General features: G+C 46.0%; 1 protein-coding gene and 1 long non-coding RNA gene across 4 annotated transcripts in view; one reads left to right on the top strand and one right to left on the bottom strand.

The window, feature by feature from the left end:
- Nucleotides 1–2,733: 2,733 nt before the first annotated feature.
- On the bottom strand, nucleotides 2,734–8,784 carry LOC148686693 (uncharacterized). Its single transcript, XR_015948350.1, has 2 exons — nucleotides 8,569–8,784; nucleotides 2,734–5,449 (listed from the first exon to the last, which is right to left on the bottom strand). It is a non-coding gene; the product is annotated as an uncharacterized LOC148686693 (long non-coding RNA).
- Nucleotides 8,785–9,033: 249 nt separating this feature from the next.
- ARHGEF25 (Rho guanine nucleotide exchange factor 25) overlaps nucleotides 9,034–14,155 on the top strand; it is an 86,690-nt gene continuing 81,568 nt past the window's right edge. For all 3 annotated transcript variants that reach the window (XM_060272162.2, XM_088662820.1, XM_088662826.1), the window contains exon 1: nucleotides 9,034–9,174. The gene's annotated coding sequence lies outside the window, so the exon portion shown is untranslated. The remainder of the gene's footprint in view (nucleotides 9,175–14,155) is intronic.

The following is a 14,155-nucleotide window of genomic DNA, read 5'->3' on the forward strand; positions in this document are numbered from 1 at the left end:
CTAGTGACCATTTACCCCTAGTTGCCAAACTTGCCCTGGATTGGCAGTCAGCTGATTGCACACACCCAATTCACATGTAAATTCACAAGTAAGAGGGATTAAATGGTCTGTGGTCCAGGCCCAAAAGTATTTGGAATTTTTCCAAAAAAAGATACTTGAATCCCAAATCGCTTCAGAGGCCGAGTCGATTGATTTTAGTAAGACCCTGAATTTATTCTCTCAGTTTTCTGTGGATTTAACCGTCTTTTTTACGTTACCTGCCCATTCAGTTAACCGTGATCAGTTTAAGTTTGGCGCACCCTGGTTTAATTCCCAATGCAAACAAGCTAGACTCCATCTCTGTACAGTACTATATATAACAAATATAAATCTTCTGGCGCCTTTGTACTCCCTCCAAACTACTTACAGGCCAAAATTGCATACAAGCAGGCCCAGAAAACGGCCAAATGGGAGTGGCAGCTAAGCTGTTGGCAGGCCTTGATTGCTGCCTCTAAGTCACATAGCTCTCATGAATTTTGGAACCTGATTAACAGAAGATCAAGGAAGTAATCTTTGACGGTTATTCCCGCCCCAGTATGGGAACAATTCCTGAGGAAATATTTCTTCCTGACAGAAACCCTTACTCTTCATTTGGAATATTTATTTAGTCTTCTGCCTATTTGGCCAAACACCGACCTTGAAGAAATTATAGATTTAATATCCCAGTTGAAAACGGGCAAAGCCCCCGGGCCCGATTTGGTCCCGGTGGAGGCCATTAAGCTACATCCCGTATGGTGGGCCAAAATCCTAGCGAAAACCTTTGACGCAATTAATGCCACCGGTTTTGTACCCAGAACGTGGAAGGGTGCCATTATAATCCCAATCTTTAAAAATGCTCCCCAGATGACCCTGGGAATTATCAAAATATTAGTTTATTGTCGATCATTGGGAAAACTGATGCATGTTTTTTGTTATCCAGACTGACCCAATGGGCTGACGACACCAAACTGATTGGTCATGAACAAGCTGGTTTCAGACCAAATCGCTCTACCACCGAACACGCAGTAATCCTTTATCATCTCGCTCAGAAATATTTGCCATCTGGTCGTGGTCAACTTTGTGCTGCCTTCATAGATCTGAAGGTAGCTTTTGATAGCATCCCCAGAGAGCTATTATGGGAAAAACTTGCACAATGGGGCATTGATAGAAGGTTGTGTGGCTAATGGTCCAATTACACGAGGGGTCGGCTGCCAGGGTAAGACTAACACCTGCTGGCGATCTTACAAACTCTGTATTAATAAACAAAGGAGTCCGCCAAGGGTGCATCTTAGCCCCTTACCTCTTTAATCTGTTCATTAGTGGTATGAGAACCCCTCTAGCTGAGTTCCAAATATCTATCCATGCTCCCCGGCTTGCAGATTACCGCTGTCCTTTATTGTTATATGCCGATGACGCGATGATCTTCTCTTATTCGAGAATCGGCTTAAGGAAGGCTCTCAAGATCCTTGCTTTATATTGTCAAACAAATTTGCTTACCATAAATCATTCTAAATCTAAAGTATTAATTTTTTCCAGAAGTCGGAAACTGTATAAGTGGGAGCTTGATGGGAAACCAATTGAACAAGTCCTTAAATTCCAATATCTGGGAATTTACTTCCAATATAATATGGGATGGAAAGCACATATTGAATTCCTACAAAATAAGGCCAAAGCCCTTTCACATGCATTATTGCGTTTTTTCTTCTCTGATGGGGCCTTACATATTCCATCGGCCTTAAAGGTATTCAATGTAAAAGTGGTTGCAACAATGGCCTATGCCGTCCCGTTATGGGGCACCTTAGTAAACCTCACGCCCTTGATGACGCTGCAAAATCAATTTCTGTGATGCCTCTTAAAACTACCCCTGTGCATTAGCAACTCATCTATACGTCTAGAATTCAAGGTCCCTTCATTAGAAATTTCTCTATGGAGGTGACTCTTTAACTACTGGCTGACCCTTTGGCATCAACTACCCAGCTATTATCTTATTCAATGCCTATGGCGAGACGAATTTACCAGCCCATGGTAAAAAAAAAGCCATGCTAAACTTTTGTCTTATGGAATATCTCCGTCTGATATGTTGAACCAAGAGCTCGCCTCAGCCAAAAGAGTCATCAAAGAAAGACTGGATGATGTTGATCTACAACAGGCATGTCAAACCTGCGGCTCTCCAGATGTTTTGGCCTACAACTCCCATGATCCCTAGCTAGCAGGACCAGTGGTTGGGGAAGATGGGATTTGTAGTCCAAAACATCTGGAGGGCCGCAGGTTTGACATGCCTGATCTACAATATAACCTTATGATGGGTGGAGGAACTTGTTCTCCATTGAACCATGGCATTTCTCCTATGCCTCAGATTCCATCATATCTGTCCTCCCTTTCTGTTGCGTCACATAGATTTGCATTCACCAAAGCAAGGTTCAATGTGCTTCCATCTAATATATTGAGCCACAGGTTCTCCAAAGGCCAAGTTTCCGTTTTATGTGCTTGCAATAATAAATCAATAGAATCCCTTTACCATATAATGTTTAATTGCCCCCTGCACATTGTTGCTCGGACCAACATTCTAAATCCAATAATTTTGGAGATGGCGGATAAACCATCTGAGTCCCATTTAGCATACGTGCTTCAAAACAATGACCCGCACAGAACATTGCAGGTAGCAAGATTTCTGATTTCGGTTCTTTCACACAAAAGGCGAACTGGAATGCTCCATGATTTTGGAATTTTAACATATTATTTGATTTATTATCAGCATCCATATGTGATATTTAAAGATTGCACCGCCACATATTGGGGGCGCAATCATTTTATAGTTACATTTTATGTATCAGAAATGTGGATGTGTGTTTTATGTTTTTGATCTATTTTTATTTCTGTGGGCTTATAGCCGAAATAAAGATCTATCTATCTGCGTGCTACTGTTGCTGGTCTCCGTTTAAAATGGCTTCTCCATGCAAACCAGGAAGTGACCTCTCCAGACAATGGAATGACTCTTCTTTTTCTCAGTCGCTGTAAGGCAGTTGCCTACTCTGTCTGATTCCCTGCCTCCCTCCCACCCCCTCCATGTGGCCCTGGATGCTGGCACCCTGTGCTATGCCACTGGATGCAGCAACATGAAAGTCACAGCACGTCCCAAGGACTGAGAAACTGTAACACATGGTAAACATTAGAGCAAATCCTCTCTTCACATGTGAGGCTTCACTCCCAAAACTGGGATGGGAGCCTGGCTTTTGCACTTCCAAGGGCAGCAGCTGTTGCTGAAGGCAGAAACTCTCCAGTCCTCTTCCTTACTCCATACCTGAATCCTGATGCCTGCAGGCCTTGATCTGTGCAAGCGCTTTATGTCCCCCACTGCTCCCAGACCTCTCCCCCACCCTGCCACCATTGCCTTGCAAATTGTGTGCCTAGTTAGGCCAGCTATTTTTAACCTTCAGATTCATCTATTTTTATCCCTGCTCCCTTTGCGCCAGGGGCTCATGGGCAGTGCTGATCCGGAGTGGCACTTTGGAAAGGCAGTTACAGGGTGCGCACACAAATGGGCACCCAGCCCGCTTTGTCGTTGCCTGGGGGGGCTCACGGGGGCCTCTCAGAAGAGAGGATGCTCCAGTTCCCTTCAGTCTCCACCCCACCCCACCCAGACTGCAGCTGGTTTGGTCTCAGCCGAGTTCCTCTCCTTTGGAGGAGGCGTTGATCCTTGCGCTTTCCCCATATTTGGCAATTTCTCTTCTGGAGCACAACTCAGGTTGGCTCCAGAAGTCTGGAACAGTCCTCCTCAGCTATGTATTCAGGTCAAGATCCTTCCAGGGGCAGAGTTAGGCAAGGGACATGGGAAAGCAGTTAATAATATACTGTATGCTGCTTCCTCACTATGCAGGCATCTACTAATGCTGATTCTCCCCCCCCCCCCAACCCCGGTCCACTCTGCTTCATTGCTAAAGACCTGCAGCAGAGGAAGGGGGAATCTCATCATACTGGAAAAGATGCCCTTGTCCTCAAAGGCTTTATAATCCGGTTGCTACTCTCCTGTGTTATGATGGCAGGACAGTAGATGTGTTTCTGAGCAACAGAAAGCCTTGGAGCAATCCCTGGGACAGGCAAGAAGGCAGGCGTAGTTCTCACAGTGGGAATCTCCAGATAACTTCAGAGTAGCCCTTAAAGTGATCATAATTAACCTGGCCCTGCCCACAGAAATTCTCTATAATTGGGACTGTGCTGGGGAAATGCAGAGGGATGAGTGAAAGACTCTGCTGTCTCCTCTTGGGAAGTGAGGCTAAGGCCAGAGGGCTGGACTTGACAAGATCCTTGGTTTCAGTGAAACATTCAGAAGCAGTTATAACACTGAACATCAAGTGCTGGGAACAAACTGAGAGGTCACCACTGTAATGTCCTGCTTGGCACATACCCGGCTGTACTCTGGACAAGACACACACTAAGAGTGAGTTGTTGAGTTGTTACCAAAATTGTAAAACAATTCTATGTTGGGGTGTTTTTTGTTGTTAAATCTGGAAGGTAATTCTAGTGCGTTGTGGAGCTTCATTTGATGTATGCACACTCGGGCCGTGTACATGCCATACATTCAAAGCAGATTTAAGGCACATGACCTCCTCCCAAAGACTTTTCCCCACATTATCTCCCTTTGATCAAAGTTAGGTGGCCTGTGAGCGCAATGTCGGTGGGCCTCCTTCCAGGTCATGGATCCCTGGTGCTCTGATGTTGCAGGTGCCACAGAAAAAAATGTTTATGCCCAAAGAGGAGTATAGGGAAGCCCTTGAATGGAGAGCTTCACAAAAACAAAAAGCATGCCTGCTGCAACTTTTAAAATGGGCTTTGCTTCCTCACTGGTGTCACAGTCACAGCTATGGTATCTGTGCCAAGGCAATCTGAATGGGGGTTAACTCACTTTATACTGAAAATAACTACACAGGGTAGACTAGTCTGAGAGGGGAGTGTCTCTTGCTCAAGGCAACACAGTGAACTTCCTGGCCGAACAGTGATTTGAACTCAGCCTTCCCACACCCGAAAGGGAGATTTGTGATGGGTGTCTTAGTCTCCCCCATGTCCCTTTCTCCCTATACATGTTTAGGCACAGAGCAGCTATTCCTGTTTGATGTGCTGATGAGCTGATGAGCTGAGATCCAGGGACATTAACAGAGAACTTGCAGGCACTGGAGACTTTGCAGACATGTCCTGGGAAACTCCCCCCCCCTTCTTCCAGGGAAAACTTTGTATAGTCCGTAGCCTCTTAAGAAAGCTGGATTTGGTCTCTCATCCCTCACACTTTTCTCCAGAAAGCCAGGGACAGGGCTGTCTTTTTGAAGAGCATCCAGCCAGCTGTCTGGGGAAGCACCTGCTCCTGCTACTGCCTGGCTTGCTGTACCTCACAGCTGCTTGCCTGGATAGTCTCACTTCCCAGATGGTCAGTCAAGAGCTGAATGAACCAAAGAGAAAGCAGGAGAGAGAGAGAGAGAGAAACGGAGAGAACAAAGTTAGAAGCAAGCTGGATTGCCATACATTCCTGCCCTGGTCTCTTTCATGCTACCAGGTGACCTGCCTGAGAGCATTCAGATGTGCAAAGTGAAAGTGGGTCTCCCCACCCAGAGAATCCATTATCACCAAGTTGGAGGTGAGAGGCACAAAGCTCTCTTCAAATCGGAAGAGAGGAGAGGTGAGAGAAGGCAGCCTGAGAAGTTCCAAATGAGGAGACTTTCCCTACTTTGATGGGACAAATGTGGGTCAGCTGTTTTGTCTGAAGCAAAGCAATACACTGTGGTGTCTGTTAGAATCATAAAATTGTAGAGTTGGGAGGGGCCACAAGGGTCATCTAGTCCAACCCCCTGGATTGGAGAAATCTTCTGCCCAACGTGTGGCTCAAACCCATGACCCTGAACCCACACTGAAGGTGTGGGGTTTGCAGCAGAGAGTGAGCTGAAAAACTAATGTACAATTTGAAGCAAGTGGGCAGGATCCAATGGTTTTGGTTTTTTATTGTGAAAATTGCAATAAACCTTCCATTCTAATCAAACCTACTGGTACATTTGCTTTCCTGCTCAAGAACACGGAAACAGAAACCATCTACACAATAATAAACAAAAGGAAGGGGTTATTATCTGGGATTGTATTTGGTTGTTGTTTTTTAAATTTAAATTATAAAAAAATGTAAAAACCACACATACACAGAAAAAACAAAAACAAAAAAGAGAAAACTAACCTTGGTTGATCCCCCCAATCCAAGCCACACCCCAGCCATCAGTTTGGAATATATTTGTGCATGTATATAGAGAAGGATGGGAGATTGTAATCTAGAGGATTCTGTGTTACAGGAGCAAAAAACTTGGCAGATTTGCCAACAACATGGAATATGTTCAATATTCTGCAATATGCTAAATATACTCTTCTAGCAGCACAGTCAAATGGAGCTGCATGGCTATTCTCATTTCCTTTTTGAGATTAAGTAGAGTGCATTGGCTACAACCATATTCTTGGAAGCTACCTGCTTATATATACAGATATGGCAGCATTGCCAGAGGGAGCAAAGTTTCTGAATGTTGCTGGAAACCTCAGGAGGAGAGTGTGCTGTTGTGCTCAGGTTCTGCTTTGCAGGCTTTGTGCAGGCATGCAGAGTTGGTCACTGTGAAAACAGGACGCTGGACCAGATGGGCCATTGGCCTGGCCTAGCACGGCTCCTCTTAATGGAAGTTTTCTTCCCATTGCAAAAATCAGGGTTCCTCCCACCCATCTTTAAATAAACATTTCACGCCAGAGCTAACCACATAACAAACATCATGTCTAGTGTGGCCTACAGCCCATTCAATTCCCTAATGGCTGCTGGGGAAATCTTGCCAAGGAAATGCATCCCACTAGCGTTAGGCCTGCCAGAGGGAAAAGTCTAAAATAAGAAACATTTTGGAGTTGTTGGGGCTGAAATATGGAGCACACTGATTAGGGTACTTCCCCTCCCCATTCTGTGGGGACTGAATAAGGTATCGTAAGACTGTGACTTAATACAGACTCAGTCTCCACCTGTGGCTTGGACAACAGCCTCTTCTCCCCCCCCCCCAATCTAGCCTGATACCAGAGTGTTGGAGACCTCGAAAGCTTGCACACTGTTTTACAATGTTTTGACTGGCCTAATAAAGGTATTGCACTAATGTGGATTTTGTTTGGAGAGAAGTAAACCAATGAGCTTGGGGTTAAATGACCCACTAAGCCAAAACACAGCTTACCGCAGCACTTGAACAGCAGGAGCACATCAGCTACAATTGTCTCTCCAGGAGCCCAGGCCTCCATGCCACACCATGGTTTGGCCTTAAGATGATATCTACCAGATCATACCGGTACTTTCTCCCCTTAGAGCAGAGCTTTCCAAACTTTTCATGTTGGTTAAAAACTTTTTAGAAATGCATCATTTTGCGACACAGTAATTCAGTTTTACTGTACTAGAAAACAGGAGAGTTAAACTAACCCTTTTCTAGCCCCAGGAGGAGCGCGACACACCTGCACACTGTAGCTGACACACTAACGTGTCACAGCACACAGTTGGAAAGCTCAGTCTAGAGCACATGAGCTGAAGTAACATTGTGGCTAAAAGGCTATGAGCAATGAATCAGTAAGTCCCTGGTTCGAATCCTCCCTTGGACATAAACTCACTCGCTAGTCTTAAGCAAGCCACCTTCTCAGCCTCATCCGCTCCAACCTTACTGGGTTGTTGTAAAGCTGACATGACGTGTCAAAGTTTGAACATTAAGGGAGCCTACAACTTGTTGCAACAGCTCAACTGCTACTGGTGTGTTTCCTGGCGCAATTCAAAGTGCTGGTTAGGCTTTATAAAGTCCTTAGGTCCAAGCTATCTGAAAGACTGTATTCCCTCATATGAACCTGCCCAGGTTTTGAGATCTTCGCAGGAGGCCCTTCTCTCCGTTCCACCACCCTCACTGGCACCCTTGGTAGGAGAACACGAGAGGGCCTTCTCGGTGGCTGCTCCCAGATGTTGGAACCCCCTCCCTGGAGAAGCTAGACTGGCTCCCTCTTGTCCTTCCAACTGGCCGTTGAAGACTTTCTTGTTCCAACAGGCTTTGGGGAACCGACTACTTTTAATGAAAGGGCTGGTGCTGTGCTGTCCTTGTGGTAATTATTGGTATAGTTTAATAGATCATACAGATTTACATAGTTTTAATTCTATCAATGTCTTAACTGTTTTTGAACTGTTGTTTTCCCACTAGGTTTTTAGCTTTTCTTAATGTTCAAAAGCATGCAGTGCAAGTAGATAAATAGGTACCGCTCCGACGGGAAGGTAAACGGTTTCCGTGCGCTGCTCTAGTTCGCCAGAAGCGGCTTAGTCATGCTGGCCACATGACCTGGAAGCTGTATGCTGGCTCCCTCGGCCAATAATGCGAGATGAGCGCCGCAACCCCAGAGTTGGTCACGACTGGACCCAATGGTCAGGGGTACCTTTACCTTTACCTAATTTTTGTCTGCAAGCTCCTTTGAGTCTCTGTCTGGGGAAAAGGCAGGATATAAATTAATAAAAACAAAATAACCATAACCAACCTGGTAACCTCTCTCTTACATCATGGATGTTGGCTCATATTATGGATGTGCAAGCTGTATGTGTTTTATTGGTGTCCGGTTTTCTCATCGTCTCCTCGGCTACAAAAGCCTGAGCCGCCGTCGGGAAGAAGTGCTGCTTTCAGACCCGTGGTTTCACCGCCCCGTTTTGGGGCGGAACTTGAGACGCCCATGAGCTCCGTCCCGTCTGGAGACGCGCACCGACTGGGCGGTGGAGCTGCCTTGGCCGCGTTCCCACCGCAGCTCTCGGATTCCGCTTCGCCGCCGCGGCGCCGGGGGACCGGGATGGAGCCGGAGCGCGGCCGGAGAGCGGAGGGAGCCAAGCGGGGGGCCAGCGCCTCCCACCCCCGCACTCAGGCCGCGCGGCGCAGGGCGGAGGCCGAGAGCGCGAAGCCAAAGAAAGGTCCTCCGCGAAGGCTCTCCGCTCCTCTTTGAGCCGGCCAGAGTTCAGTTTGAGGAGGCTGGGGGAGGCCTTTTGGACCTTTCCAGCTCAGCTCCAGGCCAGGTAGACAGGTAATAAAGAAGCGAGGGCGCTCCAGTGCACGTGCAGACTGTCTTCCGAGTAAGGCAGCCCTCAGCTACTTGAAGGTAAGGGTTTCAGTCGATAGGAAAAAAGAAATTAAGTACCTTAGAGGCAGAAGCTTTCCCCCCTCCCTCGAATGTCATGTACGGTTGTGGAATATTAGAGGCAGCTGTGCGTTACCAGAATACTCCCCCCACCCTTATGTAACCATAGTCCGCTCCCACAGACAGAAGAGAGCTTCCTTGTGGAAATGCAATATTCCAACATAGATGTGAACTCCATCTCCCTTTTGAGATATTAACCACAGTTTTCACACCTGGAGGGTGAAATAAATGTTCTTGCCTCCGGACATTTCTTATAATCCGGAGTTTCAGTTAAGTAGTCTTAGGAGAGTGCATTTGCAGTTGTTGCTTTAATATATTTAGATGGTATAGCCACTGCTGCAAATGTCTAATTGTTCAGAACATTTCAGGATTCAGAACTGCATATGCGTTTGGGAAAATAAGAGTGGATGATTCTTCCAAAGAAAAACACAAAAACTCCACCATTAATTACCCTACATTCTTGAAAACCACCTCCACACCCCTGGCTTGGAAGAGTTGGCAATGGTTACTCAGTGGCCAAGCAAAATCACTCTACACATGCTCAGAAAAGGCATCCTAAGATTTACAGTTGTACCTCGGGTTACAAACGCTTCAGGTTACAGACTCCGCTAACCCAGAAATAGTACCTCAGGTTAAGAACTTTGCTTCAGGATGAGAACAGAAATTGTGCTCTGGCGGCGCAGCAGCAGCAGGAGGCCCCATTAGCTAAAGTGGTGCTTCAGGTTAAGAACAGTTTCAGGTTAAGAATGGACATCCGGAACGAATTAAGTTCTTAACCAGAGGCAGCAAGCCATTGGAAAATTGCTTCAGCCTATGCCTAGGAAGCACAAGACAAGCAGAAAATCTCTCAGACCCATGCTCATAGTTGCCAAGTTTTCACTTTTCTCGCGAGAAAGCCTATTCAGCATAAGGGAAAATCCCTGTAAAAAAGGGATAACTTGGCAGCTATGCATGCTTTCTGCGTACAGGACAAGAGGAAGCCTTCAGTGAGCAGTCTACTGAACTAGGTGCCCCGGGGGGGGGGGATGATTATAAGGCATCTTCCTGTGCTCCTAGTAATGATTGATTGATTGATTATATTTCTGTGCTGCTTTTCATTCAAATGAATACCAAAGCAGCTTACAAATAACAATAACTTGATATGTTATATGAGATGCACTCCGCAGAAGCAAACTCAACTGGTTTAACACCAGGTATGCAAAGAGGACAGACATAAGGGACCTTGCACAGGAGAGGGGAGAGATCAGTAGATTTACAGGTGAAACTCGAAAAATTAGAATATCATGGAAAAGTGCATTTATTTCAGTAATGGCAACTTATTATTTTTTCTTTTTCTTTTAATTTTTACAAATGTTTCTTTTGGAAATTCCACAGTAATAAAATAAATAGTTACAATAATACACAAAAATAAAGGTCGGTATTACATTTCATTAATTACATTCCATTTATAATTGACCCGCCTAATGACAAATAATTACAATTGCAACAAATAAAGGCTTGACATATCTTGCTTTGCATGTCATGCATCTATCCCATATATTGGTTTCACCTTTTAAGTTGCATTACTGAAATAAATGCACTTTTCGACGATATTAATTTCCCGAATTTCACCTGTATATTGTAGTCATCCCAGAACAGAAAGGACCAATTTGAATGTCTCTGAAAGAGGCTTATACATAATTATGAAGGAGAAGGATATCAATGGCTACTCAACTTTGCTCAGCTATGTAGACCTGGTATTTCAATACTGTATATTTAATGTATTAGTAAAATAAAAAAATTCCTTCAGTAGCACCTTAAAGACCAACTAAGTTTATATTTTGGTATGAGCTTTCGTGTGCATGCACACTTCTTCAGATACACTAGAAACAGAAGTGTCAGACCCTATATATATATACAGAGGGTGGTGGGGGTGGGTGGGAATGGGAGATGGGCTGATGGGAGTGGTAAACCTGTATCTGAAGAAGTGTGCATGCACACGAAAGCTCATACCAAAATATAAACTTAGTTGGTCTTTAAGGTGCTACTGAAGGATTTTTTTTATTTTGCTTCGACTCAGACCAACACGGCTACCTACCTGTAACATCCCCAAACTTTGGCCCTCCGAAGTTTTGGACTACAATTCCCATCACCCCTGACCATTGGTCCTGTTAGCTAGGGATCATGGGAGTTGTAGGCCAAAACACCTGGAGGGCCACAGTTTGGGAATGCCTACCTTAGCTGTTTAGAGATCCCGTAAGGCTGAATGCAGCCCACTCCTACCTTAGAAGGTGCTCTCAATCTCAGCTCTTTAGGGTGGCATATTCAGAATGAAGTTGCTGGGTGGTGGTACACCCTGCTTAGAAGGACAATGAGATGGGCCAATTAACTGTGGAGAAGCAGGATATGCATTGGGGTGAAAAGACACCAGGGAGCTGTGCATGTGATGCACATGCCATAACCCTTTTCCTGCAGCTCAATCAGGCTCTTGCACAGAGGCAGTAATCTGGTCTCACCAATCCTCTGGCTGAAATCTGACACTGTAGGTAGCTGTTCCTTCTGCAGGGCAAGCTATCTGCATTTGTAATTTCCCCACAGTTGGAACATAGCCACTGCTGAAGCTGGTGCTGCGTTGCAGCTCTGGAGAATTTTAATGGATCCCTTACTTAGGAAGCAGGATCCTTGCAACGGATGTGGTTGTAAAATGTCTCCTACTGCAGCACACTTACCACAACTGAGATCCTGCATGTCGTCTATTCACAAGCATGTCCACAACATCTCAAGGGCACCTGGCTGGAGAAAGCTGGGATAAAATAGTGTACTGGATCAGAAAAGGTGGGGAATGGCACTGTGTGGCCTTCTAAATCTTGTAGGACTGCAACTCCCAGATGCCCTGGCAATGGTCAGGGATGATGGGAATTGTAGTCTTAGTCTAGCAACTTCTGGAGCGCTACAGCAGTGTTTCCCAACCAGTGTGCCTCCAGATGTTTTGGGACTACAACTCCCATCATCCCTAGCTAGCAAGACCAGTGGTCAGGAATGATGGGAGTTGTAGTCCCAAAACATCTGGAGGCACACTGGTTGGGAAACACTGCGCTACAGGTTTACCAGCCTGGCCTTAGGTAAGGGCAGGACGTAAATAAGAATATGTGGGGGAGGGGTGCTGTTTTTGTGTTATGGTATGTGTCAAATTGTAAACCACCTGATCTCTGATCTTCAAATGAAGGGCAGTACAGAAATAATCATCAATCAATCAATCAATCAAATAAATAATCCCCCCCCCCAAGTGCTGGTGGCTGCAAAGGCAAGCCTGGTGATTCTGGGCATCAGCCCTGCTGGACGCCTAATCCTAGGAAGCGACTGTTGTCAGCATGTGCTGTTGTTACAGGGCGAGGAGCTGGTTGCTGAAGGGGGAAAAGAGGGGGCTCTTTGGTGCTAATTCCAAGGGGAGGGGGGCAGTCTTTGTGTATTTAGCACAAGAGGCAGGCTAGGGGGTTCAGAACTGGAATGGGAACCTTAAGGCAGGACCCGAGCTATGCAAGGGAGAGAAGCTACTCAGAGAGCCTTGCTAGGCTGGCTGGGGTGGGGTCAGAATTTAGTGGCTGCGTGGCAAGGGGGTGGGAGAGGGGTACTGCTGCTCCGATCCCTCAAGGCTCCCCCCTCTCACTCATGGCTCATGCTTTGCATTTTGGCTCCAGAAATGTGTTTTGTCTCTCTGGAAAGTGGGAATGAAAAACTACAGGAAATGAACATCCCGCAAGGGGGAGTGGAATGATGGGGGGAGCCCCATTACCGTATTTGCAGGGCTATAGTGGGCAACAGAGAAAGGAAGCAGAGGTGGCTCTTGCAGTACCGTAATTGCATTGCAGATGCAAAGAGGCAGGGCAGTTGCAGAAGCTGCTCCTTAGAGAATATAGAAAAGAGAACTTTGGGTGAATCTGCACAGTGGTAAGGGTGCCCTTGGGAGGTGGGGAGGTAGGGCAAACCCCCCAAATGAGAAAAGACTACAAGAAGTAATCATTGCCATTATTATAACCCTTTAAACTAAGGACATCAGCAAAGAAGGCATAGTGGCCCCCATATGATAATGCTAGGGAACAGGGTGGGGATGGGATGTGGCATATAGGCCATACATTTAAAGCACGTGCCCCACAAACAATGCTAGGAACTGTAGTTTGTTTAGGGTGCTGGGAATTGTAGCTCTGTGAAGGGGTAAACTGCGGTTCCCAGAATTCTTGGTGGGCAGTGAGATGTGTTTTAAATGTGTGGTGTGTACACAGCCTAAATCTTCCTTCTCTCTGAATGTAACATTGAGCTGAAGTTCTATGCATACTTACTTGGATCAAGCCCCATTAGCCCCTGTTAGATTTACTCCTGAGTAAACATGCACATAGATTAAAAAGAGCAACAGGGAACAAAGTGACCTAATCTTGGCTGTTGCTATTCTGATGATGCAATAAATGCCCCCTGACCATAACTGGTCCTTTTAGATGTAATGCATCCAAGAGGTGATGTAATACATAGCATAAGGTGCTATTCTGGATGCAGGTGGAGAAAACAGATGCTCCCCACCCCCTGAAGCATCTCAGGCTGCTCAATAGTGCACCACAAGTTCTTTGCCAATCCCTTCTTGTTGTGTGCGATAGCCACCCTCAAGCTGTTGTATTGGCCTGTTCTAGAAGAAAGGGAAGAGGAGGCTCTTGGTCTAGATTCCTGCAATCCAGTTTAGTTTGTGGGTAGTAGATCCAGCAATTTGTTGAGCTGCTGCGAAATTGCTCTTCCAGTGATTCTGGCAGAGGGGGTTTAAATGGCTGTCTGGGGCCCAACTGCAGTGCTATTTGGTGGAGGAAGTAATGGCAGACTACAACGGCTTGCTTTCCTTTCTGGGCTATACAACAGGGGAGAGGAACCTGTGGCCCAGCAGACATTGTGAGGCCCCTACTCCTCAGGCATGATGGAGCTG

This window comes from Zootoca vivipara, chromosome 2 (genome assembly GCF_965207765.1).
Source record: "Zootoca vivipara chromosome 2, rZooViv2.hap1.1, whole genome shotgun sequence".
Lineage (NCBI taxonomy): Eukaryota > Metazoa > Chordata > Lepidosauria > Squamata > Lacertidae > Zootoca > Zootoca vivipara.